Here is a 6,216-nt window from a genome sequence, read left to right as displayed (position 1 = left end):
CAGCCACAGCTTCTTGGGTAACCTGTGCCAGGGCCTCAGCACCCTCATTGTAAAGAATTTCTTCCCAATATTCAATCTAAACCTGCCATCTTTCCATTCAAAACCATTTCCTCTTGCCCCATCACTACATTCCCTTGTAAAGCTGAAGAAGATAAATCAAAATTCCTCAAGGACCAAGAGACTAGGTGCTTGCAGTTGTTGTTTGGGTTGCTGTTGTGTGGGTTTTTTAGGGTACATGCACACACACAATGCACCTCCCATGGAAGGAACTAATTGTGGCATTTGCTATTACTTTAAGCATGTCCATCTGCCATACCTATCTGGCTCCAGTGGTAAATGAGCAGAGGAACCGTGGCCTCACTTCTTTGTCCATGTGAAGACCTAGGACTGGCAGTGCCTGACTCAGTTCTCAGAGTCCTTACTCAAAATGATCTGTGACTAGAGGAAGTTGTGTTGTCCTCCATATGCCAAGAACTATAAAAATAGAGTCCTTAAGAGGTGAAAATTCACTTGTCTTTTGGGAGCCCCCCATTATGGACCCCCTGCAGCCTGTGGAAGCTGGGTCTGTGTGCTGCATTGGCTTAGTGCAGGACCTCTGGAGCATAAGTGATTTCATACCTCCTTAGGTTTCAGTCAATCTGCATTTTGCATAAATATACACGGCTTCAAATAGTCTCAGTAAAATAAAATTACTGACATTTATCACTAATTAGCTAATAATGTCATTATCTAGACTAGTTAAAAAATAATCATGAGAAGGAAAAAATATCTGGGGAAGAATTATTCAATTTAGTAAACTTTTTTTTTTTTTTTTGAATTGAGTAATTATTCTTCCTAAGCCAAGATTTGCTGGGAGAAAAAAAAACAAACCCTGCAAGCATTTTTTCCAGTACTTTAACTCTGCATAAAGTTGGGATAAAATATTAACTATTCATTGAAAAAGAAATGTTTTGCAGCTAAAGTGAACAGAGTGGTTTTATTATTATTATTTCTAATTTATTTATTTAAGAAAACAAAATGATGTAGGCCTATTTAACCCCTGAAGCAAGGTAAAAACCATGAGGAGCTCTCACTTCTCTGTAAAAATCAAAGTCTTATACTGAAGGAAGGGAGAGAAAATGTAACAAGGGAGGTGAGGTCAATATTTTTTGGTTTGTTTTTTAACTCTCCAGTTCCTTGTAGTCCAACCTCATCTATGAAAACTGGTGAGCTCTCACACTCCTGGGGCCAGATACAGAGGTCTGGGTTTCTTTGCTCCCAGAGGGACACACGTCAGCTAATTTCACATGAGTCATCAGAAAAAGAACAGTCAATTTGGTTAGCATATTTTGGAATGATCTTTTAGACCAGGAACATCCATGGTTTTCCAGGCAAAAATATTGTGTGCATTAGAACATGTACTAAATGTATCGCATTCTGTGAAGTGTCTGCAAAGCTTATCTACCCAGTGTTCCTTCAGCATTTTAGACTTGTCAGGTCAAAATGCAACAATTCACATTTATAGTGTTTCTGGAGTTTCTCAAAAGTATGTGCTAGGCAGCTACAGTGCACATGCTTTGTGGAATTCTGGGGTATGACATTCAAACTGAAGGTACAAAGTGCCTCTAAAAGCATCTGATCTGCTGGGATTGTGAGACATCTGGAACTTTTAGGTAAATACAGACTATAGCTGCAACTCCAAACAGAGAACCATCACCTATTCTAGCTGTGACCCTGATGGTCTGGCTTTTTATTAGTCATTCCTGCAAACCAAGGGCTTTCTCTCTAGAGGTGACAGGACATTAGAAATGGGGTGAAGAGGGAAGAGGTGAGGGGCGAGTGAAAGAGGTACGTAATTGCTCCATAGAAGTTTCCCATAGTGAAACACAGTACTGCTGGTTCTGATGTCCAGAACATTCATTTTTCTCATTACAAAAGGGAGGAAAAGGGAGGCTCCACAATCCAGAGCCTCTGAAAGAGAGATATAAAAGTGACAGGATAGAAGTATCAAGAGGATTAAGTGATCTTCTGGACTAGCTCCTGATCCCGAAACAGTAAGAGGTGTAGAAAGGCTTTTTACCATTATCTGAAATGTCTGTCTGTCTGATTCCTCTTAATGTGAGTCAGCTTCCTGACCACAACATCAGAGATTTAGAAGGAAGAAAGTGTCCATTTTAAGGCAGATTTGACTCTCATGTTATGCAGCTCATACTGATATCAGGGCAAGCTGAGTATGAATGGAGCAAAGACAGGCTATAGCTGTAAAATTTCCAGAATCTGCACTTGCTGCTTTAACATATCAATATTCTGCTTGGAATATGGCTTTGGCATCTTATTATTTCTTGTTAGGAAAAACGGGGGAATAACAGAATGTGGGCACAGTACTGAACACAAAGGTGGCACAATCTCATTTTCTTCCCTGGCATGATGATATTTTTTATTATTATTATTTTTTCTGGTCATGGTTGTTTTTCAGACCTCTCACTCCCCACCTGCCCCTTCCCCTTTCCACCCTTCTGCTTCCCAGAGATGAGCAACTTTGCCATCCTTATTGAGGAAATAAATAAATAAATTTCTGCGAGACAGCTTGGAAGAATGTTTGATAATCTGAACCATTATGGAGGTGAAATTTCATTACACAGATGGTGACATCCCAATGTCTATCATCAAAACACAGCAGGTAGAAACAATCAGCTAGGCCCATTCCCCACTATAAAATTACACTTACATTAATGTCACTCTAGATTTCATTATGCGGAAAATGATATTGCACAGGTCTCTGACGTGAGGGAGACTGGGGGAGGAGAAAAAAAAAAAAAAAGGAGAGATGTGAATCTAGGTGAGGGAGTAGGGGGGAGGATGGGTGGGCAAGTCAGAGAAGCAGAACATGGAGTAGGAATGATCACCTCTGCCGATAAAATAAACACACAACCACACTGTTGCGGTCTTTGTTGCAGTGTCCTGGTCATCTCCAACTTCAGCTCCCACTTCAGTTTCTGATGGAGTGCTTAGAAGCCCTCCTGTGGGAATAAGGGAGGTTCACAATTTTTATTTACAGAAGCATAGAATTGTAGAATATCCTGACTTGGAAGTGACCCACAACAATTGTAGAGTCCCACTCTTTGCCCTGGACCCCAGGAATCACATCTGCCTCTTAATAAGTCCTGACAGTCTTAGTGTTGTGAACAAGGTGCTACACTATTTCAAGAAGCCAATTCTGCATGCTGACCCTTCTAGGGATACTAGGGAAAAAAACCCACAGGTCAGAAAATATCTGCTGTGATAGAGGTAAGGGGCTGGCAAAGGTTACCCAGAGAAGCTGCAGATATGCCATCCATGGAGGTGTTTAAGACCATGTCAGATGGGGCTTTGAGGAACACAGTTCAGTGGTGGGTGTCCCTGCTCATGACAAGGAAGTTGGAATGAGATGATCTTTATAGTCTTTTCCAACCCAAACCACTCTGTGGTTCTGTTTTATCACATCTGAGTTTAATGATGTTACTCAATCTATCACTGATATATTTCCATCATTTTTCTCCCTTAATTTGAAGTCAGAACAAGTCCTGATGGTGGGAAACAAACTCAGAGGACAGGAAATTCACATGTATGTTGCTTATATGTTTTTCCTTCAGCTGGTAAATTTTTGAATCTCTCTATTCTCTATGCTAAGTGGTAAGACAGAACAGAATGTCCTTGTCTTATTAGCAGCAGTATATAATGCTTCCATTTTATATTTCAAACATGTTAAAGCACGGATTTATACAATAGTAGGGACCTCAGTATTCATATTATCCCAGACTCTCATTGTACTTAAGGGAAAGTGAACAGTACTTTAAGAGAATAACTTTCATAGTAAAATAAATATTATCTGGCTTCAGAAGTTCAAATTGAAAATGTCTATATGTAACCTAGAGCAGTCTGCTTTTATAATCAGCAGGAATCTGATCAATAGAATTGACAGGGTTTAGTGTATGATACATCTGAGTAAATCTTAGTGTCTACTTTAGAACCACAGCTGAAATTACCAGCACTTACCCGTGGAACTACTTCTGCCCTTAAATTACAAAGTTAGAGTCTATAAAAATTTGCTTCTATATTAGACAAGGGATTCATTGTAGTAGTCTGAATTGTATCTTATAAAAAAGTAGGGGAGATTCTGAAAGTGCTTTTCTCCATTAAATACTGAGAAATCTGAGACTGCAATTTAAATTAGATGAGGTTACTCTCACTAAAAACCTGAGAAATTTTTATTCCAAGGTTCAAAATCCTTAGATGTCATAAAAGCTTTATATATACATATATATATATATGTACTTGCATGCACTAACATATATGAATGCATTCTGACTGGACAAATGGCTTTAATAAGCAGTCATCTGACAGAGGTTCTTCCAATGAAATTTTATGTCCAGTTTTGTGAAGTGAAAGGTGTGAATATTTTAGACAAACATTTGAAGACTAATTCAAACAGTATAAGAACCCTTACATTTTAACCATCACTGTGTTACAGCCTTTATTAAGCAAGAGTATCCAGAGTACAAATAATGGATCTTCTTTGCATTTCATTTAACAAATATATTGATTGAAGTCCCCTTTCAAACCTCAGCAGACGGGATGCTTTAGGGGTAATTTTTTCAAAGGAAGTTTGCATGGGGATTTAACCAGCCAACTTCCCTTGATGTTAGCAGGAACTACGTGACTAAACAGATATGGTACTTTGAAAAGACACCCCTAAACACCTTATGTTGAATCACTGGAAGTCTTTGAACTCAGCAGGATCATTGCCTGCATAAGAAGTGGTGGTTCAGATCCAACATGTGAATCAGTTTTAATAAACAGTGCTTTAAGTGGGACACAGATTGTATTTGTCCAAAGAGAGAGAGGGAAGGCTGGGGTAACATGGAACCAGTCGATCTGGCATTAAACTTTTTCTTCCTTTTAATTCCATCTTGGTGAACACTTCTGGGAAACCACTTCATCATCTATGATGAAGTAACCTCATTAAAATTACTGTAATATTCTTCAGTCAGTTGCCAATAAGGTGGTCCCTAATGGATTTCCCTGCTGCATATTTTAAAGCAACCAGAGCTTATTCTAAGAAGTCATTTATAGGCAGCAAGAGGACAACCAATCACAAACTAAGGCAAAGCCCTACAACTAAAAGAACTTCTGTCTGGAGACTGGTCCAAACTAAGACAATATTACTTTCAGAATACTCTCATTTTGATTCAAACTGTTCACTGTATAACTGTATCATAATTTTGCTCCAGACTTGTTTATCATGCTAGAAAGGAACTAATGGATGATTATGTTGAGTTAAGATGGAATCACTTCCTATCCTTTGACTTCATATGCCGCCTCTCTCCTGCTGTTCTCTGCAGGAACTCTGTGTCCTCTCCATCTCCCACAGAGAAGAAATAGAGGTCTCATAGATGGCTTTTAGAGGTCATGCTGAGTGGGAACATACAGCAAAGGTCAAATTCAGTCTAAATTATTTCAGACCATAATGTCATTCCATGAATAAACCTTTATTTTAACTTTGTAAATTCTTCAAAGGAAAGTACTTTGAACCTTTGAATTGGAGAATTCTGATTTGACATAGTTTACACTCCTTTCATATATATATTTATATATATATATATATATATACACACACATATATACATATTCCTTCATGAGGAAAATAAAAGAGAAATTTAAAAAAAAAAAAATCCTACATAATATATACATTGAAATTTAAAAAATGTAGCACTGCTGTAAGAAATGTTAGTCTGCCAGCATTATTTTGATAAAAATATGGTGCCCAGAAGTACGGTGTCATTAGATATGATTAAGGTAATCTTCCTCAAATTAGACAGACAGATAGAGATGTACCATTGTTATCTCCTGCAGCTGTCTGCCTACCAGATTTGTGACATTTTAGGGGTATCTTTTCAAAACAGCATACAGCGTTTTAGCTGCATGACTCTCAGAAACATCAACAGAAGCTGATCGATTAAATCCGACACTTACTTTCGCTTTGAAAATTTTCCCCTAAGCATTCTGTCTGTTGGGCTTTGGGAAAGGACTTCACTGTTTTCATGAAGAAAAATGCAGAAAATATTCAGTCTACATTAAAAGATAAATTAAAATAGAATTAGACTAAAAATATATATAAAATAAAATAAAGATCAGCATTTCTACTTGTTATCTGCTCCCTTGATTGCTGCTCTGGTACTATGAATGCATTCCAAGCTT

The sequence above is a fragment of the Manacus vitellinus genome, unplaced genomic scaffold, assembly GCF_001715985.3.
Source record: "Manacus vitellinus isolate BGI_N305 unplaced genomic scaffold, ASM171598v3 scaffold_42_pilon, whole genome shotgun sequence".
Taxonomy (NCBI): domain Eukaryota; kingdom Metazoa; phylum Chordata; class Aves; order Passeriformes; family Pipridae; genus Manacus; species Manacus vitellinus.
The sequence above is the reverse complement of the archived record's forward strand: the minus strand, read 5'-3'. Positions refer to the sequence as shown.